We start from the raw sequence: 24,623 nt of genomic DNA, 5'->3' as shown, positions 1-24,623 counted from the left end.
TTTGATTTTAGTAAATGCAATTCAAGTAGTGTGACCCACAAACGCAAAGGACATTTATTTGTTTAAAGACATACTCTAATAAATTATGTTGCAAAATGTATAAGTGATCCATTGGAATATTTACAAGCATATATTCATCACCACATAAACATGTAAACACAAAAATATATACAGTCGATTTGAGAGGATATTTATTTGGGCATACAGAAAGTGGATGCCTGCGCCTTTAAAAACCGTACTCCTGTGGGACAGGTTGTTATGCTAAGCAAATGAATGACCGCGCAAGGGACCGATGATTCCTCTGTAGTGTTCATCAAGGATGAGACCTTCACACAAGTGTGAAATATATATTTCTTCATTTTGATATATTTCTATCGAAAATGGTTGCACATGTTTAGCTTTAAACTTCGCAAAATTCAAGGACTCGAACTACTCTGAAATCCACTATGTCTCAGGTTGGCCCTGTGCGTGCCCAAGGGACCAGGTAGAATAGGGTCTCATGCTCGGTAGAAGAGCAAGTATTATGTCAATTTGAATCGTGAACTAGCATGATGTCCATCTCTAATAATCATAATTATTAATCTGCAGTTCACATGGAATTATTATGAAACTCATTATCGGGGACGAACTGATGCTCCAAACAACAAATAAAACCATCCACTCATTTCAGTTGATACAGTTCCATTTCAATTGGGAACATGTTTTGAACCTGTATGAGCTTTTAGAATACCATATAATTTGAGGTTTTAACAGAAAAATAAGCTTTTATTTATAGACGTCATTATCCCATGCCAAGTTCCAGTTTATAATTTGAGAATCAATTGGATAAATTTAAAAGCAAGTTGATGTCCACACTACATGTATGAATAACTCCCATAACCCTACGCCAAAATAAGAAATTAAAAGGTGCAGCTACTATGTTTCAAGAACTGAAAAATAAAGCGCACATTCGTCACAGCCCAGCAGGGTCATTCACGCGCACGCATGTTTATCCATTGGAGCCATGAACGCGCCCCCTGCCCGTAGAAGGTGAGAGAGTATCTGGAAGAGACGACTCGAGTACGCGACTGCAGGGATCGATCGGATTAAACTCGAATTGAGTGAAATTAACACAAAGGAGAAAAACCGAGTCGGTGAAGACGGGATACCGACACGCCGAACATGATAAAATAACTTGAATTTCGTCATTTATTAACGGACCAGAAAGGATTGTACTGGAGATACTAACGGGAGTTAATTTGAGAACCTGAATTGACCAAGCTTGTTGGGTAAGCAAGCAATGATTTTTGAATGGTTGAATTCCGTAGTCGCTCTATATCCCATTTGTTCACATGGTAAATTAGTTGTGTGTTACTCTTACCTATAAGTAACCCATGTAATGTTATAGAACGAGTTTTCCCACTTACAATCGACTTTTAATCTACCATGCAAGTTTGTTTGGAAACTGACTTTTAGTCTATTTAGTAAATTACTTTAAACACAGCTTATTATTTTAAGTAAATGAGAAGGGGATACAATAATTTCCAACAAGTTATTGCAGGTCCGTAAACTACCATGCTGAAACGCTAACTACAATTAGCAAGTTTAACTCGCCTTCCGCTCTGAGTCCAATAGTTTTTTTTTCACAATGTGAAGAATATTACATAGCCAACACGACGAGATCTCGATAAGTAGACAAATGTAAACAACTTGTTGAATTTAGAAACAGTTTGAATTGTATTTATTTATTTATAATACAATAGGCAAGGGTGAGTGTTCGTTAGCTTGGGTTAGCTAGCTAATTTTGTGTTCAGCTAGTGAGACACGAGGTGGCTCAAATGTAGTTAGAGGTGAGTCGGTGTCCGAGCTGAATTATTTAATACTGTAGGTTGCTAGCGCAAGGGATATTCCCTGGATGCACACTAGCCATGAAAACTAATTTAAAATATATATATATACTGCATACCACACAGCTGGATTTTGATACATAGTTCAGACAGAAGCCCAATTTGCATTTCTTAAATTGAGTTTATTCACATGGTATTTAACTTGCTAATGACGAGATAAAAAAAGTAGCCTGTCTGTAGTGTTATTGAACGATGAATATGGACAGAGGGTTGCTTGAGGCCAGACGGTCAACCCTGTTTAGCCATGTTTTTTCCCCTCCCTTATATCTATATATAATTGTTAAAGACTATATTCAGGTTATATGGTTCGGGATTGTTATATTTTAGTAGGGAATAACTAGGCGAGCTCTGCGTTAACGTCAACTGTGCGTAATGATAGCCTTAATTAGCTTGCTGCTAGCTAGTTGGAGGTGGCCCCATTGTTTAGTGGAGAAGTTTAGCCTGTAGCCAACATTCGAGCACTGTATCATCGCCCTCATTGTCTTGCTGCTAGCCCAAAGGCTAATCATGTGCCAGTGGATTACATTGATGGCGGTTGTTGCTCGTCGAAAAAAAACCTGCACAAACATTTTCCTGTGGTGCCACTTTGATCAACAGCAAGTGATCCGGTTGCAGTTTGTTTAGTGCGTTTCCGCATTTTAACGTTTAAGGGGGCTTGTTTATCATTAAACATTGGATCTGGGTGAACTTGAAATAACTTCACTTGTTACCGTTGGTTCATCCATGTATTTTCGATTAAAAAGCACCTGCCGCTGTATAGATCCTGGCCGAATTTCTAAGTGCGAGATGACGATTATTTTCCCGAACGCGTCGGTCTTTCTCTCTCCATTATTTTGTAATCAGTCAACCAGCATAATGGGACGCCAGCAACTACAGACGTGACTACTTTCAACCTTTCATAACAGAACGAAAACGACCTGTTATTTTTCGGGGGGGAAACAGGGCACATAGAAAATACACGTTTATTGAACGACCAAGCTAGCTAAGTGTTCACTGATAATGGAGCATCCCATGAAATACTACCCCACCTTCGGTGAAGTCTCTAACCTAAGATGGCAGCTTCTAAAGTCAGTTGGGTCACTCAGCCAACAGATAAGAGGTCCCGGGTATGTCGGGCAGAACAGATGTTTTTAACTATTGTGGCTTCCACCATAGCCTGCCCTTTCTTGTGGTTGTTGAGGTACTTTATTCGACTGGCTTATATAGCTGCGTTAACTTCATGAAGTGTGTTGGGGTTCTCTTGAACAAACGTTTTTAGCAATGGTACCAGTGTTGAGATCAGCTTTCTTTGATGCCCTACTGTTAAACAGTTTTTGCAAAAATATATATTTATCTGACAAAAAAAATCCAAGGCCCTGTCAGTTCAAGATCATTTGAAGGATTATGACCGTGGCATTTCTGAATCCACCTAGCACAAGTGTAGGAAAATTGCATACAGTACTTTGGGAGTGATCTCTTCTACCTAATATTTGTATGATATTGTGCCAGTTCATCCATCTTTAGACTGGAGAGAAACCTGTGGTTCGGCAAGATGTATGCGAGATCAGATTTGAAGATCTGTGGTGTCAGTATTTAAAAGAAACATGACTCAAAACCCAGTCTCCGATCTTAGCCCCGTATGTCCTGTGGGGCTCAGTTGGTAGAGCATAGAATTGTGGGTTCGATTCCCACAGGGGACCAGTATGAAAATGTATGCACTCACTACTGTAAGTCGCTCCGGATAAGAGCGTCTGCTAAATTACTAAAATGTAAAAATAGATGCAACTTCAGGATTCTAACAAGCATACACCGTCGATCCCCAGGGGCCACGCTCGAGAAACTAAACTTAAAATGCAAAGATGGAGAGTTTAGGGGAAACCAAGACGAAACAGATACATTGTTTCCCTCTTGACAGAGTGAACACTAGGGGCCCTTGTAAACAGTGCCATGTTGTTTTTTCTGTGAAAATTAGCATGGTTTAGCAGCCCCCCTCCCCATTTTTATGGTGTAGAGCAGTGGTTCCAAAACCTTATCTTCCTGTACCCCTTCAAACATTCAACCTCCAGCTGCCTACCCCCTCTAGCACCAGGGTCAGAGCACTCTCAAATGTGTTTTGCCATTGCTCTTTATTTGAGCATCTTACATAAAACCTTATTTGTTCATCAAAAATGTAATAACTCACCACAGGTTAATGAGAAGGGTGTGCTTGAAAGGATGCACATATCTCTGCAATGTTGGGTTGTATTGGAGAGAGTCTGTCTTAAATAATTTCCCACACAGTCTGTGCCTGTATTTAGTGTTCATGCTAGTGAGGGCTGAGAATCCACTCTCACATAGGTACATTGTTGCAAAGGGCATCAGTGTCGTAACAGCGCAATTTGCCAAGGAAAGAAACTCTGAGCGCAGCCCTGTCCAGAAATCTGCCAGTGGCTTCTGATTTAAATCAAATTTTCACAGAACCGGTTGTTGCAATTTTGATGAGGCTCTCTTGTTCAAATATCGGTAAGTGGACTGGAGGCGGGGCGTGAAAGGGATAACGATTCCAGTTGTTTGTGTTGTCCGTTTCGGGGAAGTCCTTGCGTAATTGCGCACCCAGCTCACTCGGGTGCTTCGCTATATCACATTTGACATTGTCTGCACGCTTGAGTTCATTTGCACACAAATCATACAATGATGGAAAGACCTGTGAGAAACACGTCATCATGCAAGCGGTCAGACAAGTGAAAATTATGGTCAGTAAAGAGAACTTTAAGCTCGTCTCCCAATTCAAAAAAAAAACGTGTCAATACTTTGCCCCTTGATAACGGTGCACTTCTGTATGTTGAAAAAGCATAATACACAATAGTTCAGGGGCCTTGCTTTAACAAAGTTCACCTTTTCCCACTGTAGTGTCTAAAATGTCTTTCAAGTTGAAAGGCATTCTCTTGGCAGCAAGAGCCTCTCGGTGGATGCTGCAGTGTACCCAAGTGGCATCGGGAGCAACTGATGCTCACGTGTTACCACTCCACTATGTCTCCCTGTCATGGCTTTTGCGCCATCAGTACAGATACCAGCACTCCTTGACCACCATAGTCATTTGATGTCACAAAGCTGTCCACTACTTTAAAAATATTGTTTCATGTTGTCCTGATTTGCAGAAGAGGATGGATTCCTTAATTGACCCCCCGTAAACGTAACGGACATATACCAGGAGCTGTGCCAGGCCCGCCACATCTGACTCATCCAGCTGTAACGCATAGAATTCACTGGCTTGTATGCGACGCTGTAATTGTTTCAAAACATCTCCTGCCATGTCACTGATGAGTCGTGAAGCAGTGTTGTTTGATGAAGGCATTGTCCTTTAGTTTTTTTTGATGCCGTTTCCCGTAGCATTGTCCCAGCTATATCTGCGGCAGCAGGAAGAATTAAGTCCTCCACAATAGTATGGGGCTTGCCTGTCCTAGCCACTCAGTAGCTCACCATATAACACTCTTCTAGCCCCTTCTTAATGGTATCTGTTGCTTTTATACATGTCTTACTACTCGAAAGTCATCTTCATTCTCGCTCAAACTCCTCTGGCTTATTTTTCAAATTGTCATGTTCCATTTCTAAATGTCTGCGTAAACCTTCACCCTGGTTAGTGTTGGGCCAGTAACCGAAAGGTTGCTGGATCAAATCCCCGAACTGACAAGGTAAAAAATCTGTCATTCTGCCCCTGAACAAGGCAGTTAACCCACTGTTCCCCGAAAGGCTGTCATTGTAAATAAGAATTTGTTCTTAACTGACTTGCCTAGGTAAATAAAGGTTACATTTAAATATAAATAAAAACGTTTGACATTGTTGTTTTGCTGAACATTAGATGGTTTAATTTTATTTTCTGTCAACAGATAAGAGGCCCTGGGTATGTCGGGAATAGAAAATGTGCATCACATTTTTATTTGTCGTAACCCAGTTTGGGAATACCTGCTAGAGCAATGCATGCTGGTAAGCTTCCACAGCATCTTTACTCCTACTGGTTTCAGTTGTACATTCAAACTACTACTCTGACTTAATCAGGACTTAAATGGTTCTATAAAGACAGTTTTAAGTTGATTAGAAGCACTGTTTGAAGAGGCGTCTAGCTGACACACTCAGAATAGTTCTCAATTGAAAGGGGTCAATACTGATATTTTGACAAATTTGTGGGGAAATGGCAACCATTTCATATATAAGCAAATGTGGAAAGGTAAAGGTACTTCTCTTCCATATATCCACTAAATCAGCCGGATTTGTTGCCAAAGCAGTTTGACACATCTAATGTGGATTTATAAAGATTTAAACCAGGGTTTATTGCGTTACGATAGGCTAATGCGTGTAAGAAACAGACACTTCTTTCTCCCACCCCCCTCTGCCTTGCTGTCATTACCTAACACCTGGAACGGCAGTCCGGATCCTGTCTCGGCAGCCTCATCTGTCAGAAGAACACTCAATCTCAACTGAGTCCTTGTATGAATGCTATGGACACTGTCTGTGTGGATCATCAGATCTGACCACTTATTATCGCTGCCATTTTGTTTAGTTATGTGGCGGTTGTTGCTCCTGTCAGTGGAAGAAGCTTCGCATGGTTCTGTCATCATGTCCCTCTCCCCCAGGCCTCCCGTTGCTCCTCTGCCTCTCCTCTCCGGGGTTAGCAGGGGGCTGTGCTGGCCTCTTGTGCCTGGAAAACAAGCAACCCCCCCTCTTCGCCCATCTGTCTACCTCTAGTAGTGGTGAAGAAGCAGCTACTCAAATCTATCTGAAGTGAAGCCTAGCCAGCCCCCAAGCCTTGCTTGTGTGTCAGTTCCTTTCTTCTAAACAGAACGTGTTTAAAGATTGGCCACAGCTGATTAGATTGTATTATTCACTCTGCTCACCTTTGTATGGCTCCTGCGAGGCAGCTTTTGTCAAATCTGTATTTCTCTATGCCCATTTTCATCCAGTAGCCTCATCTAGTTATGACAGAAGTAGAGGGTATTTCCCTCTGTCCATTCATTAGGTGGCCTTTTCTCTGTCCTCATCCTCTTATTCAAACCATGGCACAGTCACAGCTGAGATTCAGTATTGTGCTTAAGTGTTAGTGTCTGAAGGATAATTCATCTCAAGATAGCCTAGAGGAGATTTAAAGACATTAGTCAGGGTAGCATCTCACTAGATTAGTGTAAAGTAGTTCCTTCCTCGGCATTGATTTGAAATGATAGTATGATCATATACACTCAGTGTACAAAACATTAGAGGAACTTTCTAAAAGTGAGTTTGCCCCCCCCACTTGCCGTCAGAACAGCCTCAATTTGTCAGGGCATGGACTCCACAAGGTGTTGAAAGCGTTCCACAGGGATGTTGACACACTATCCATGTTGACTCCAATGCTTACCATACGTGTGTCAAGTTGGCTGGATGTCCTTTGGGTGGTGAACCATTCTTGAAACACACAGGAAACTGTTGAGTGTGAAAAACCCAGCAGCGCTGCAGTTCTTGACACTCAAACCGGTGCACCTGGCACCTACTAACACCCCGTTCAAAGGCACTTAAATCTTGTCTTGTCCATTCACCCTCTGAATGGGACACATACACAATCCATGTCTCAAGGCTTAATCCTTTAACCTGTCTCCTCTCCTTCATCTACACTGATTGAAGTGGATTTAACAAGTGACATCAGTAAGGGATCATAGCTTTCACCTGGTCAGTCTGTCATGGAAAGAGCTGGTGTTCCTAATGTACACTCAGTGTAGGTGAAAGCAATACAGCAAAAGACAAGGGCTCGCGTATCAGTGCAGCGGTAGAAAAGGAGACACCATTCATGACTTTTGAGTCCTACCGCAGGAGAGGGATGAAGTTGCCCCTACACTGATCTAAGGAGAGTTTTGTGTTCTGTCGGAAGGGCCTCCGGAAGTACAGCCAGAAATCATTTGCCCTGAGGCAGCGTGTCATAAAACCAATAGGTTAAAGGCATCCATCCGCATGCTTCCAATCTGAAACAGTTCGGAAGAGTTTGTATAAATTAATTACAGTATTTTGTGATGTTTTGGACGTAGGTTGTTCGGGAACACATTTTTCTCTAAATGCAAGCTGAAGTTCGGAACCGAAGTCTACACCCCTTCGTTGGTGATTGGGCAACAGTAGGGATTCTTCCACCGTCTCATTCAACGAGAAATACCTTGTTTTCAATGCACATTTTTTAATTGAGAAATACTGCACCAAACATCTTAGATGGTTGGTGCAATTAAACTAAGATCTCCTCTGCAAAAATGTTAATTAATGACAGCTTTCTTGCGTTATTTTAGTTTCATTTTAACTTTTGTGGGGAGTGTATGCTGGCTACGGCATCTCAATATGAACAAACAAGCACACTTGTTCGGCCAGCCAATTTTGGCTAGGCGCTAGCCAAACTGAAGCATGCTGACGTCTTAAACCCTCCTGGAGGCTTCAGCTTTTAACTGGGCATGGGTAGCCCCTGCACCACCTCCCACCCAGTCGCACTCACAGCCACTGGCTGGGAAATGATTTATCTCTCTGGGAGGCCCGGGAATCCTGTAATTGATTCTTAATGGAAGGATAGAGGTTTTGGGTTTTAACTTTTCACCACGGAAACTGTTAAACTTATAGTAAGACCAACTTTGAACATGGTATTTGTGGTGCCAATTAAATTGCTCAATAGTCTGTTTTAAAGCAGAGACTAGTAGTAGAATTCAATTCTACTGTATCTTACTCTATGCCGCTCTGACATTGCTCGTCCATATATGTATATATTCTTAATTCCATTATTTTACTTAGATTTGTTAGATATTACATGTTACATATTACTGCACTTTTGGAGCTAGAAACAAGCATTTCACTACACCCGCAATAAAATCTGCTAAACATGTGACCAATAAAATTTGATTTGATTAGTCATCTCAACATAAAAACAATTGTGCTGGAGCAAACTTGGGATACATTTTTAGTATGGCCCAGCCCATTTTTTTATTTTGTTATTTACATATAACCTGTAAATGCACTCTAAGCACATAATTCTGGATGATTTGCAAACAAGACTCTTCAAGGAAAAATGGCACACACAAACTACAGTACAGTTTTGGGGGATTGTTTCAGACTGAATTTATGGAAGAACAAATTAATGAATTGAGCCATTCATACAAACATTCCCTCAATGCCACGGACTCCAGACAGAAACAGATGAAACCTTCCAAAGCTGAACTTCTTCTCCCCACGTCTTCCCTCTTAACTTTGTCTCTCTCTTCCCCTGTCTCTCTGTCATTTTTTTCTGCTGAGCCAGACATCCCTGACAGGAAGTTAAAGCCCCCCTCCCCTTTATTCCCACATGCCAGTGTCACGGCCACATGCATGGCTGCCGGTCCCAGGCCTGCTACGGGCCAGCCCAAAAGCCCCAGGGGTGAGTGGTTAGGGGGGAGCTGCATCAGGTCCCTCTGCCAGTCAGACGAGGAGTGCCAAAGAGGAAGGCAAGGTGCCGCCATTCCCTGGGAGTCAAGTTCTGCTGAATATATTACTGACGACCTTTTGTATTCCCCAGAATACTCCTCCCCTCTGCCCCACTCTTGACCAGGGAAATGCCTCGGAGTTGGACAGTGATTTTTTCGGGAGATATTACGCCCACATGTTTAAAGCGGAGAGCAGATTGCATAAACAGAACTCCTTCCTGTTTTACCCCTCCCTGCTGTAGACAAGTGAAAGTCCATTAACCTCTTAAATGTAATGGCAAAATGTAGATTTCCGCCTACATAGACATACCCAAAAGTAGCTGCTATTCATGTGTAATTACACGATTCTGACAATGAAAAACTGGGTATATTTGGAAAGAAGAAATCTATGCAATTATGAGGAAATGCTCAGAAGACAGGAGTTATATAGTTCAGAATACACAAGATCAAGCACACACAAACAATTATTTTTATTATGAAAGTCATCTTTCATTGAAAAGCTATAAGTGAATTTTGATGAGTAGACCTGGAAACGCATCAGATGGCTTCCACAACATGTGAACAATATCAGAAAAAATGGGATTGATAGACCTAACAACTAGAAATGGGCAGATGTTTTAGTAAGTGGTGTCAGGTGTGTTCACAGGACGTGTCCAAGTGTCCCGTAACCTCTCCAAAGTGACTTATGTCTGTAAATTAGATCATTCCAGTGCTGTTACATATTTGCATTCACTAAATGCTATTTGTTCAGTATAGAAACACTATCTCTACCATACCAACCTCTCAAACATTGTGGTGGTGTCGGGGGACATACAGGGGATATCCAAGTGTTTTTTTCAACCTCCAAAGTGCCTGAATGTTTAGCCTAGGCATATCCAACAAAAACAATAGAAATGCAACACATATATAAAAATGTCTTGTCTAACACACACTTGGTTACATGTGTCCTTTGCAAAAAAAAGTGCAAAAATAGAAATAAGCGGAACTATTTACAAATGGCCTTTGTGTTCATTTTACATCCCAGGTGTAGATTAGCTTTCACTTTCACCATAGCTTGTGCCTGTCGTGGTAGTCTTTGAAGCAGTCCCTCTGCCAGGAAACAGAAGGTGTACTGTTATTTCACCCCTTCTTTCCCCCTGTGTTTTGTGCAAAACTTGCAGTTCTTCCTTTTATCTTTTGGCATGCGTGTTGGATAATGATGCTCACCTTGAGTGGGGGGTCTTGTGAGGTTGCTTTGGGCCCCAAATTCAGCCATTTCCAACACCAGCTGCTCTCGGAAGGCCAACTGGGAGAGAGGGGTTTGACCTTTTGCTTTGGACATCTGCTTGTGGAGAATGAAAACATTTACTGTAGCAATGTCCACAAAGTAGTCTTATACTGGTGGAGGACCTGGTAGTAGCCTATCAGAGGATCAAATAGGTTGACAACCCCCATGCTGGCATTGTAGTCCTTCACAGAAACGGGGACATTCTTCCTCACCCATGCCCCATTGGCATTGTAGTCCTTCACAGAAACGGGGACATTCTTCCTCACCCATGCCCCATTGTTATTTTCACCCTCCTTGAGACATGGTTGTTATTGAATGCCTCATGCTGTGTGGTGAGCATGGTTACTTCCCTTCCATTTCACAAAAAGCAGCGTGTTAGTCCTGATCCAACGTCTGCTCCCCCTTTCCGCTGTCTTTGTGATGTCATTTGCCTTGGTCTTGGGGAAACCGATTCTGTTAAGGGCTTGTGGCACTATTTGTCCTATTTTATTTTTCAAGAGGTCTATGAAAGTGGATGTAGAACCATCAGTCAGGATGATTGACACAGCAGTTGGGGACTGAAGACCTTGACCGGCAGGCGGGGCTTGCTGGGGAGGGGTGGCTCCCAAACGTCATCATTCAAATCCTCTACATCCTCCACTCTATGGTGAATAAAATAAAGGAATATATTGTTGTAAGACACAGAATTACAGATGACTTAATTTACAAAACGACATTGCTGTGAAGTAAAAACACCAAGCCTAAACTATATCTGTACAGTGACTCACACAGAAGGTGTGAAGCACACACACACACACAATGCAAACAGTAACACTTTGTCTCCAAGGGTAGAGGTGGGAACCACAAATAAACAGTGGCCATGAGTTTAGTGGCCTCTCCAAAGTTACAAGGATGAAACTTAGAACAGTTAACTAATATGAAACAGATAATAAATACTTAGGAATTATTTAACATTGAAATGACTTGTTACATAGGCCTAATGTAAACTAAAAGTACAAAAAGCAGACAACTTATAAAAATGAAATACATATATTAAATTAGCAATATAAAGTCAAATTTTCCTTAGTGGATCCAATCCTTCTAGAAAGCAATCTTCGTAGGCTGTGTCGAAATCCTCATGATCTGTCCTGTCTTTCGGTGTTTATCAATGTATTCCGTGTTTATGCTTCACAACGCTAACTGAAATGTAGGTAGCGGCCATCTTGAAATGAGGTCATCGTCTCGTCCTGCCCTTATATATTCATATGCCCATATAGTGTAGTAAGTCACACAAGATTTTGAAGGCATAGATCAATAACCAAGATACTCAGCTTTCTGCAGACATCCTGCTTTTGCAGATAGGGGTTACTGTTCTCATACCAGACTGAATTGAATAGAAAAAATCAAATAGCGTCCCCAAATATGGGGACTTTACATTTAAGAGAAAGGCAGCCGTGCGTGAAATAACCAGATTCCCTCATGCAAATAACAGCCCAAACATTCTGCTCTGCATCCCTGCTCAACCCTCCCCCATCTTCTCACATCTATTCACATTCACACTGTGCGATTAGCCACAACAGACATCCCTACCCTCCTTGTGGGGGGTAGTAGTAGAGGGAGTTTAGTAGATTGGGGATGGAGAGGGTTAGGATAGATAAAAGGATAGCTAGTGGTAAGGTGTGCCTCTGGAAGGCTGGCCTCTCGCTGGGGCATGATGTGCCACCTGTACTCTGAGGGCTCTCAAGGCTGAGGGAGGGAGACACCCCAGGTGGTTATACCAGGCCAGTCCACAGGGACACCACTGAATCAGATAGCTCTGGATTAGTGGGACCAAGACATTGAGAGCTCTGAGGCATTTTACTAATGTTTTATGTGTAATTTAATGTCTAAAAATAGGACCCCTGTGACCATTATTTTAGAAATAGAAGTGTGTTTAGCTTTTGGAAGTTACACTGGCAGTGTTCAAGTTTATTCAATTGGGACTGCCTTAAGTAGGCTATACATTAGAGAGCAGACAGTTGAGTATGACAATTAATCTTGAAATGTTGACAGTTTGGTTAGGACATGTCAGTCATTTGTCAGGTACCCAATTAGTAATGCTAAACGTGTCTTCAGATTCTTTTGAGATCTTTTCAACATGCCAAGTGAAAATGACTTAGTGTCATTAGATGAGCAGAGGTCTAGCCAAGCAGAGGTCTAGCCAGTAGCCAACAAACTTGGACCACCTGCTCTACTTGTAATATATCAGTAGTAGATAGCCAGTTATACTAACCCACTTGAAATTAAATCATTGAACAGTTTCTGCACCAACCTGTTTAGATACCCTGCAGTGAAACTGTTCTCATAGTTAAGCTTGTTTGCTACTCGCACATACATTTACATAATTAGTGTTATCATTAAAGCTAAAGAACATAATCCGTCATTAGCTTAGGGTGTTTATGAAGTGAGAAGTAGGCTAGTTGCTGTTGCATAAAATTAAGTGGCTGAAATGAACCCCCTCCTTTTCAGTGTCAAATATTCAAATTTCTTGAGCACACTCAAATGTGTAAACAAACACCACTGAACGCTACTGGAGAACTTAGACACTGCGCCACCCGGGAGCCCTATACTAAGGCACTGCATCTCAGTGCTAAAGGTGTTACTACAGACCCTGGTTTCGATTGCATGCTGTATCACAACCGGCCGTGATTGGTTGTCCCATAGGGCGGCACACAATTGGTTTGGCTGGGATAGGCCGTCATTGTAAATAAGAATTTGTTCTTACCTGACTTGCCAAGTTAAAGGTAAAATAAAAATAGGCCTGTTTAGAATGGTGTGAACAAGAGCATTTGGAAGGCAGAACTTCTCTACCTTTCCAACTGGGAAAGTAGTCTGTTGCTTTTGCTCTTTTGTTCTGACTTGAATCATTCCTTTGTATATAAACACATACTGATACAGTGCAGTTTGGGATACATACGTCAGGTTTTTCTCATTTGAATTTTCAATGTTGTTCCTAGTCCTCTCGCAATCTAAACTGCATAAAACCACGAGCACTGTGAGAGTAGCTAAAGTGGAGGCCAACTGTTTTGAATTATCCCTAATCACGTATAATTGGAAGCTTGTCTGCTTGTCACCGTTGCTCGTGTCAATAGCAGCACAGCCGTTGGGCGTGCCAGCCAGCCAGCCAGCCTTCAAAACAAAACGGTAGCGCACATTTTATGAAGACCTGTGGTCACGCTATCTGAAACAATCAACATTTCAACTTCCCTTCCTTCCCCACACTGTCTACCTTCTATACATGGTCACGGCTATGTTCTGAAAGTATTTCTAATGAAAGGCTTATGATGATGGTATTGTGTTAGTGTGAAAACAAAAATGGTATCGTATGTCCATTGTCAGCTCACCTCCCCACGAACAGGAAATGTCTCCTGGTCACATTTTGGGGATTGCCTGGACAAATGTCTCTTCAGTTAAACCAACAGGATAGCAGGGGGGAAAATAACTAGCCCCACTGTCTGTTGTTCTTTCACTTGCTACAATCAATTTTGTGACTTGTTCATGTACAATGGTAGTTAGAGACAGCTGTCGACTAGTAGTTATGGTTTGGGTAGCTAGTGTCTTTGGAAATTATTCAGACCCCTTGACTTATCCACATTTTGTTACATTACAGCCTTATTCTAAAATGGATTAAATGAAAAATAATTCCCAGCAATCTACACACCACCCCATAATGACAAAGCAAAAATGGGTTTTTAGAGCTTTTGGAAAATGTAGTAAAAATAAAAAACGTAAATACCTTATTTACATAAGTATTCAGACCCTTTTCTATGTTGCTCGAAATTGAGCTCAGGTGCATCCTGTTTCTGTTGATCATCCTTGAGATGTTTCTACAAATTGATTGGAGTTCACCTGTGGTAATTTCAATTGATTGGACATGATTTGGAAAGGCACACACCTGTCTATATAGGCTCCCACAGTTGACAGTGCATGTCAGAGCAAAAACCAAGGCATGAGCTCGAAGGAGTTCTTCGTAGAGCTCCGAGACAGGATTGTTTCCATGCACAGATCTGGGGAAGAGTGCCAAAAAAATGTCAGCAGCATTGAAGGTCCCAAAGAAAACAGTGGCCTCCATTCTTAAATGGAAGTTTGGAACCACCATGACTCTTCCTAGAGCTGGCTGCCCAGCCAAACTGAGCAGTCGGGAGAGAAGGGCCTTGGTCGGGGAGGTGACCAAGAACTCGATCACTGAGAGAGCTCCAGAGTTCCTTTGTGGAGATGGGAGAACCTTCCAGGAGGACAGCCAGTAAAAGGCAGTTTGCCAAAAGGCAGCTGAAGACTCTGACCATGAGAAACAAGAATCTCTGGTCTGATGAAACAAGATTAAAATATTTGGCCTGAATGCCAATCAACGACCCTTACATGCTGACCGGACACGTTGCGTGTGCTGCTAAATAAATGTACACTTACATGTTGTTCAATCATTGCACCCACACTGCTCACGTAGCCAGCTGCGAAAATATAACTTGGTGCTATTTGTGATGCTCAACGCTCTCTCAAATCTCCTCTGGTTTTTAGGCGCATATACCCACGTGGGTGATTTTAAAGATGACCTGACATCCAGAATCCAGTTGGTTGCCAACCACCAGAAGAATAAGACGGAGGTTTACCGCTTTATCTGTGGATTCATTGTCAGAGTAAAGGACCTTGTGCAATTTAGGTAAAATGACAACCCGAAGTTTATATCCATGGACAAATTAGCTAACGACAGCAAGCAAGCTAAATTGCCATAAATGTTTAATGCTTTTTGACCTGTCCCCAAACTAATATAATTGCTTCTGAATTTTTTTATATTTCAACCTGCGTCTCCTGATCGCGTCTGGTGTGGGGGGACAAAATCAACATGTGCACGCAAGCGTGCGGTCTGGTCAGCATGTAAGACAACGCAAGAGTTGCTTCGGGACAAGTCTCTGAATGTCCTTGAGTGGCCCAGACTTGAACCTGATCGAACATCTCTGGAGAGACCTGGAAATAGTTGTGCAGCAATGACCCCCATCCAACCTGAGAGCTTGAGAGGATCTGCAGATAAGAATGGGAGAAACTCTCCAAATACAGGTGTGCCAAGCTTGTAGCATTATACCCAAGAAGACTCAATGTTAGAATCGCTGCCAAAGGTGCTTCAACAAAGTACTGAGTAAAGGATCTGAATACTTATGTAAATTAGATATTTGTTTATTTTTATAAATTTGACATTTCGCAAAACCTGTTTTTGCTTTGTCATTATGTGTAGATTGAGAGAGGGAAAAACAATTTGATACATTTTAGAGTAAGCCTGTAACCTAAGAATGTGGATAAAGTCAAGGGGTTTGAATACTTTACGAAGGCGCTGTATGAGTACACCACACGTAGTCTAACCCCAAGAGAGAAAGTGTTGGTCTGGTTGTTAGTGTGTGTACTGGCAGGTGCCTCCTAATGTTTTCTGCATTAGGGCATGCCTGACCGCCCACTCATCGGTCGTCACACGGCCTGCTGACTGAACTCCATCTTTCTCTCATTCCACCTCTCGCTGGCTCCCTCCCCTATATTTATTTTATTTAACCTTTATTTAACCAGGAAGGGCTCATTGAGATTTGAAATCTCTTTTTGAAGTCTGTCCTGGTCAAGATAGGCAGCACCAAGTAATTACACAATTACAGACAGACAACATGCAAAACTACAAGTAATCTAGTAAAAACCATGTAACAAAATCATAAAACAGCAAATTAAAAACATTGACAGGTCAGGGAATTAGTCTCAATCTTTCACCAGTGATTTAAAAACACCAATCGGGACAAGTTCTTCCAGTTTAAAAGTATTTTGTAAGGCGTTCCAAGACGATGGCGCAGAGTACATAAGCCCTTTTACCAAATTCAGTTCGGACATTTGGAACAGTTAGCAGGATAGTCTTGTGAACGAAGAGAGTACCCACCACATTTCTGAACAATAAAAATGCCCAAATAAAATGGTAGTAAACCCAAAATGGCTTATACCAGGCCAGCCAACCCTGGTATACAAAGTGCAGTGGTGCATAAGGGTTTTGCAGTTTAAAAGAAATCACAAAGCACCAAGGTAAAGGGTGTCAATTGATCTCAAACACTGAGTGGAAGCATTCATATTTAAAATATCCCCATAATCTAGTAAAGGCATAAATGTAGCTGATACTAGCCTCCTTCTGGCTTCAAATGAAAAACGGGCCTTATTCCTAAAATAAAATCCCAACTTCAGTTAATTTTTTTGTAAGCTGTTGAATATGCAATTTAAAAGAGGCCGTCATCAATTAAAATTCCAAGATATTTGAGGTTAGTCTCAGTCTCATTGCCCTGACAAGTAGTAATAGGTGAAAGGTTCAGAGATCTATTTCTTGCTTCAGAAAATACCATTAGTTTTGTCAGTATTGAGGATAAGCTTCAATTGACACAAGGTATGTTGAACAGTATAAAAAGCAGTTTGCAAGTTCTGGAACGCTTTAGTGAGACGAGACACAACAAATAACAGTATCAGCATAAAAGTGAAGTTGCGCATTTTTTTGTTGTCTTATTTATATAAATAGTGAATAAGAGGGGACCGAGTACAGAGCCCTGGGGCACACCATTAGACAGACAATTTAACAGACATGAGCCCATCAAATTGAGTGCACTGAGTTCTATCACAGATGGTTAGCAAACCATGCAACTGCATGCTCCGAAAGACCTACATTCAACAATCTCTGCCTCAGTATAGCATGATCAACGCTATCAAAAGCCTTAGCGATCAATAAAAAGTGAGACACGATGCTGTTTTTTGTCAAGGGCTTCAGTGATATCATTTAAAACCTTCATGGCTGCTGTAATTGTGCTATGCTTCTTCCTGAAGCCAGATTGGTACATTGATAAAATAGTTAGTATATAACTATTTTAGCTGTTCACTCACAAGGGTTTCAACTATTTTCACCAGTGGTAACAGCTTTGAGATTAGCCTAATAATTACTTAAAAGGGTTGGATCTTCCCCTTTTTAAAAGTGGTAGGACAAATGCTGATTTCCAGATATTTGGAATTTCATTACTTTCCAGGGTTTGATTGAACTGATATGTAAGTGGTTCAGCTATGAAATCAGCTGACAGATTTAAAAAGCAGGGCTCAAGAAGATCAGGACCTGCAGGCTTTCTCTGATTTTAAGGATTATGCACCTCCTGCACTGAGAATGGCAAAAAGCTCAAAGTTTGACCTGCTCTCGCTGGTTCGTCCACACAGGGTTGTAAGGAGACTGAGGACACTGAATCAAACAGCCTACCAGATGATACAAAGGGCTCATTGAAACAATTCAGCACTTCAGTTTTGTCATATATACAGCAACAAAGTCCTTCAATACACATGACGGTAATTCATGAACATTACGGTTTCCAGACAGACTTAATAGCCTTCCAAAACGGTCTAGTGTCATTCAGTTTATCAGTGGTAACAGACATAAAATATTCAGACTTGGTCTTCCTGAGAAGAAAAGAACACTTGTTTTGTAGCTGCCTAAAAATAAGCCAATCAGCATCAGAACATGATTTCCTTGCTTTAGCCCAGGCTAGATTACGGTCGTGAAAAATACAAGACGCCTCCGAAGAAAACCATGGATTATCTCTCCCTTTTAACTCTGAACCTGCGGAATGGGGTATGTTTGCTTACTATTTGGAAAAAAACATCATGAAAGAATGTCCAGGCAGTTTCCACATCAGGAATAAGCTCAATCTGCTCCAGTCAAAATAAAACTTATCATGAACGAAAGCCTGCTCATTAAAACTCGTCTGTTTTAGGAATCGGGGTATTTCTAACAGCAACAACAGCCCAATGGTCTCTTAAATCATTACAAAAAACACCAACCGCAGAATATTTGTGGAACATTTGTCAATATCAAATCAGTCAGGGTAGATTTATCTGGACATTTGGGCGAGTAGGTGAGTTAATCAACTGGGTAAGATTCATAGAATTACAAAGCAGTTTAAAATCATCAGACACCTTTAACCAACACCAGTTGATGATCACCAATCAAGATCACTTCACTGTAAAGAAGTTTAGACATAAGGTTCATCAGAGAAGAAAATGCATCACCGAGAGCAGAGGGGGTCTATAACAGCCAGTCACAGATGCAGGGGGGGGGGGTCTATAACAGCCAGTCACAGATGCAGGGGGGGGGGGGGTCTATAACAGCCAGTCACAGATGCAGGGGGGGGGGGTCTATAACAGCCAGTCACAGATGCAGAGGGGGGGGGTCTGTAACAGCCAGTCGCAGGGGGGGGGGGGGGGTCTATAACAGCCAATCAGTTATAGAGAGACCCTTTGAAACCTCAATATTCAAAGCAAGAAATTCCAACTGTTTACAAATAGTTTCAGACTTTGCCACACTTACAGGGAATTTAGTTTTTACATATATAGCCACACCCCCACCTTTCTTAACCCGATCAGTGTGATACACATTGTAACCATTTATACAAATATCCTTATCAAGAACAGACCTGCTGAGCCAGATTTCAGGAAACACAATTGCATCAGTTGTTTTAACCCAAATCCTAACCCCATCCATTTTTGACAACCAGCTACGTACATTTTAAATGAAAAATACCAAAAACAGATGTAGATTTAAAATCAGAGGGGGTTTGGAGACATTGCATATCAGGGCCAGGGTTAGGTTGCACGTTACCTGATATCAACAAAAGAAGAATAACTAGGCACCTCTGTTTAATAACCTTGCACGGCTTCTCTTTTTTAAGAGACCTCCTGCAAGCGAGTTTCCAGACAATACAAAACAGTCATTTAAAACCATTAGACTTTGGTAGTGACACAAATTCGTACTGTTCACATCATGCCACAAATGCATCGGCACTTGGACGGAGTGAAAAAAGCGAATTCCCGCCAACAATGTTCAGTAAAGTCAGTGCACAAAGCAATAACACAAATTGTCATTATCTCTGAGAGATGTAAGAAATAGAGGCCAATGAAAGGTAAGGGGAGAGAGGGACAGTGTGTATGTGTGTGAGTAGATTGAGAGAGCGGGTTGGGGATTGTTGAGCTGCCTCTGACAGCCAGGCGGAGAGGGAAGAGGAGCAGCTTGGTCGAGACTCTGTGGAGGGAAAGCTGAAGAAAGAACTCGGCCAGCCAGAGATGGGGTTACCTTGGTAAACCTCAAGTAAAGAAGTGCAAATAGTGAGGGGGGGGAAATGTATCCGAGTTGAGGGAGACCTGCTATCTTTACACCAGCAAAACAAAATAGTTTGCACTACACAACAAGGACATTGTGGATTTCCTCAACCATAAATTAATAGGTTATTAGTAGGTTAAAATCTACTTTTCACAAACGACTTGACATCCTGCCATCTTGGATTTTGCAATCCCCTATACCTCTCGCTTGTTCTCTTTCCAAACCACCTCCCTCTCCCACACACACACACACACACACCGGGGTGTAGAGAAAGAGACATGGGAATGGACCTGTCAATAAGCCACATGTCACTGTAGAGCAGGGGTCGGGAACCTTTTTGACTAAGAGAGCCATGAAAGCAAAAAATTTGGACATTTATTTCAGTGAGAGCCATATAATATATTTTAAAAGTGAATTCAACTAAATGTCAGTATAATAAGCCTCTGAATTTATTCTTAAATAATGTTGTTATAATACTCACCATTAATGCGACTTCTGGTGCTGCATGGATTTGCTGATGTCTTTGTAGTCTGGTTGGTACTTGGTGAGGTTAAGCTTCATGCAAGCGTTGAGGCTTTCATCTGTTAAACGTGATCGTAGTTTGGACTTGATGTTTTTAAGATGTGAGAATGACTGCTCACATGCATACGTAGATCCAAACATGGTCAATACAGCAATACTCACACGCTGCAGTGTGTGGTATGTGACAGGAAGCGCGTTCCAAGTTTTGAGAATCAGCTGGTCTTCGGGTTGAAGTTTTCATTTCTGTCCACATGTGCTTGCTCGCCAACTCCGCTTTCTGTCGTGTGATTCTTTCCAAATCTTCATTCAGTGACTTGAACTTATTCACCCACATGTCTGAGGCCTTCAGGTCAGCCACTTCTGCTTCAAAATCTCTGACGGAGACACCAGGAATGTAACTCAGGTCGGCTGTGTTCAGTGAACACTCGTTTGGAAGGGTGATGAACTTAAAAAGACGAGTGTGCTCACGAAATTCTCCAAAGCGTGCTTTGAAGGACTGTAGGAGACTGGATGTGCAGCGAACTAGCTGGTGGAGATCAAAGTTTTGAAGAGGCTCACTTGCTGTGCATGCATCTTTAAATTGGCTCAGTTTTTCAAAATGTAGTAAACGACCTGTTTCAAGATCCATGATGAAAAGTTCTAGCTTGTTTTCAAAAGCAAACACAGCTTGTTGAAGGGATAACACTGTATTTCCAATGCCTTGCATTTTCACGTTGAGCTGGTTCAGATGTTCAGTCATATCTACGAGATAGTAAAACTTGAGGAGCCACTCAGTTTCGGTTAGCTCAGGATGCTCGATGCCTTTCATTTCAAGAACCTATGGCTCCCGAGCCAGGTGTGGCTCTTTTGATGATTGCATCTGGCTCGCAGATAAAACAAAATATTCTCACTAGAGGGAATTAGGTGAACGGTCAGCCCGCCAGCTGAGACTCCAAATCAGATCGAAGGGATTCAAATTTGCAGCTTTTGGCATGGCTCTGCTCCGCCCCCTACTAGCCTACTGCCTGGCACTCAATCACCCTACACACAGACATGTACACAGATTTACACCATCCTGACGACACTCACGCACTGTTCATTTTGGCATCTGTCGTGTTATACCATTTTTGTCATTTCATCCTTAGTTATCAGTCAACTTAAACTCAGGACAATTTTAGTCTACTTTTAGTCACAGTCAGTGCATATTTTTTCTATTAAATAATTAAAATTTAGGCTACCTCTAACTTCCATGTGCAAATTCAGATAGCCTTGTCCAGCTCCGCCTACTATCCCCTCGTATACCTTAGCTGGCAACATTGATATTGTGGCAGATTGTTACCAATGCTAGCCCTAATTTACCATATAGGATATAAACAATTTATAGCTCTGATTTCCTTCCTATAATAGCTGTCAAGGGGGTAAATAAGTGGTTTAATTGAAAAGATGAGAATCTCCAAAAAATACCAGAAGTATTACTGCACTCCTAATATTCAACAAATAGTATTAGTATTTTTGCATGGGAAAATAGAATTTCTGATGTGATCAAAGCAAAAATAACCTAAGTTAGGCTTGAGTGGTTTACTGTATATACAGTATACCACTATATACAGTATACCGGGGTATTTGGAAAAAGCCACAATGGTTTTTCAATTCCATCAATACTGTTGAAACAACTTATTTTTGAAGTTTATAAAATACATTTGAATATTTGTAGCTACTTTTTAAGTGAATACCTGCAGTCAACTTGTGCAATACGTTAGGAGATAAAGTACATTGCGTTCTTCATTTCACCTGACACATTATGAAGCTTACGGTAGTCCCCAGTCACATGTCACGTGGTGTTTGTTTACAAGCACACAACGACGAGATACCGGAGCCTTGTGTCACTCACTGTTGTGCAGCATGCGCCAGGTGATCTATACTGAACAGAAATATAAACACAACATGTAAAGTGTTAGTTTCATGAGCTGAAATAAAAGATCCCAGTAATGTTTCATACGCACAAAGCTTATTTCTCTCATATTTTGTGCACAAATTAGTTTGCATCCCTGTTAGTGCATGATCATTACACAGGTGCAACTTGTGCTGGGGTCAATAACATTTCCAATTGGCATGCTGACTACAGGAATGTCCACCAGAGCTGTTGCCAGAGAATTGAATGTTGGTTCCTCCACCATAAGCCGCCTCCAATGTCGTTTTAGAGAATTTGGCAGTATGTCCAACCGCAGACCACGTGTAACCATGCCAGCCCAGGATCTCCACATCCGGCTTCTTCACCTGTGGGATTGTCTGAGACCAGCTACCTGGACAGCTGATGAAACGGATTATTTCTGTATGTAATAAAGCCCTTTTGTTGGGAAAAACTCATTTTCATTGGCTGGGCCTGGCTCCCAAGTGGGTGCGCCCCTGCATTGTCATGTGAAATCCATAGATTAGGGCCTAATGAATTTATTTAAATGGACTGATTTTCCTTGTATGAACTGTAACTCAGTAACATAGTTGAAGTTTTTGCATATTATATTTAAGTATAATTACAGTATGCTTTTCACAGCTAAATATTTACCAGCTAAATATCTTATAACTATCAAGTTAACTGTCTAAAATGTTTCAAATGCTTTGCAGTTGTGCATTTGGTTTGCTAGTTAGCTAAGTGGTTAGCTTCTTCAAAATCAAACATTCACTTGGGAACTACAGAGAATACCCTTCTGGATCACGAGCCTTGCCTGCTAATATTTGTCTTGTGCTTGCAGCAAAAGAGTAGCATTTTTTTACTTATTTGTGTAGTTTTGGTCAGAAACGACAAAATGTTCACAATGTGCTTGTTAGCATTTAGCATTCTCTTTGGGATTTTACATGTACATGTTAGCATTGCTAACCTTCGGATTAGAGTATCAATGGTGTTTTGAAAACAGCGCCCCATGTGTTCAGTGCTGGTATTACCAAATACCCCTGTGTGGGAGAGCCAGGTAGATTAGCTCAATCAGACCGCGCAACTGAAAGACGTCAAGTCTGCCGACGAGAGATTGCATGAAATATTCTCGTCTCATAGACTAAAATGAAAAGTAATTTGTAATAGTTACCGGTTTTTCCAGGGCGTCTGTCAGGAAAAATGGGTCGTTGCTGAGTATTTGTCATTTATATTGTTGACGAAATGAACACTGACACACACACTCCATTCCAGACACACTTCCACTGCCTCGTCTCCACCCCCAGGGTGTGGTGTCATAAGGAGGCCATGGGAGCTCTCTCTCTATCCTGGAGGAGCTGAGCTGCTGAATGGCAGCAGAGGCGATCTATGGCCCAGGAGGTGAGGAAGCAGGGAAATTCCTCCTGCTCAGTGGAATCTTTGAGATGATGAAAGGGACATTTTAAACCATAAGACTCAAGCTCTCCAAATGTAAGCCAGATGACGGAAGAGATCCTTTCCCGGCCATGCTGTAATATGACAGTTTTTATTTAGAAAGGAAGTGTGCCTCTGCCTCGTTCATTCTCCATCCCTCGTGTCTTTTCCTCGAAGGCCCAAGTGGAATTAAATGAATTTGTGAGTGTTGTGTTGATTGCTACTGACTTGTTATCATATATTTTCACTGGGCTTCTACTGTGGCTGAAACTACGCAGAATGTACGGAGCATGATGGTGTGGGCGTATAATTGAAGGTGACTGTGGAGACGAGTACTGTAAGTGGTAGTATTAGGAGATGTCGTAGTCTGAACTCTAGGTCTATATCGCAGTTGAGACTTGTCCAATCGTATCTGTAGATGTAAGCAATAAGTGTATTATGGTTGTTCTACAAATGTAGCAATTCTAGTATAAGTAAAATATGTTGTAGTATATCTGTTTGCTATACTGTGTTTTTACTGCTGCGTAGGCCTAGGCTACATCTGTCTCCTCTCTCTGTCGACACTGCTAGCTGTGTTGTGGTTTGTCTTTAGAGATCGGTTACAGCTTGTTTCTTCATCTGGTGAGTCGCCCAGCAAGTTTCTTAATTCCTTTTGTACTATGTTGCTAAAGCATGTTGTGAGATGCGCTCTCTTTCTCACCTCAGGGATTTCTTAACTTGTTTGAGTAGGTGAAATTCAGTGTCTCCGAATTGTTTTACAAGGGCTTATGCTAATGTCCCCTTTTGAAAAGTCGCTATTTTGCAGGAAATGGTTTCCCTTCTGCTCATTGACGTAAGGTCAGTGGTAGTGGTGCTAGCAGCCATGAGGAGAGGCTTTGTCCTCTGGGAAATATCCCCATGAGGAGAATTTTCCTTATTTTACTGTCCTTGTGGGGACTTTTGTGTATTTCCAGTACCCATGAGGATAGTAATACAAGCACACACACAGCCTCAAGTCCGCACACGCACAGGCCCACAAACACACGTCGCGTGTTGAGTTGGACATCCAATCCCTGTGCTG

The 24,623-nt window shown here is 41.7% G+C and overlaps 1 protein-coding gene across 1 annotated transcript in view; it reads left to right on the top strand.

Moving 5' to 3' along the window:
- Window positions 1-1,017: 1,017 nt before the first annotated feature.
- The window catches only part of LOC139560170 (chromodomain-helicase-DNA-binding protein 7-like), a 152,326-nt gene continuing 128,720 nt past the window's right edge, over window positions 1,018-24,623 (top strand). Inside the window, exon 1 of the mRNA XM_071376718.1 lies at window positions 1,018-1,268. The gene's annotated coding sequence lies outside the window, so the exon portion shown is untranslated. The remainder of the gene's footprint in view (window positions 1,269-24,623) is intronic.

The sequence above is a fragment of the Salvelinus alpinus genome, chromosome 30 (genome assembly GCF_045679555.1).
Source record: "Salvelinus alpinus chromosome 30, SLU_Salpinus.1, whole genome shotgun sequence".
NCBI classification, from domain to species: Eukaryota; Metazoa; Chordata; class Actinopteri; order Salmoniformes; family Salmonidae; genus Salvelinus; species Salvelinus alpinus.
This window is presented reverse-complemented; position numbering and strand designations above follow the sequence as displayed.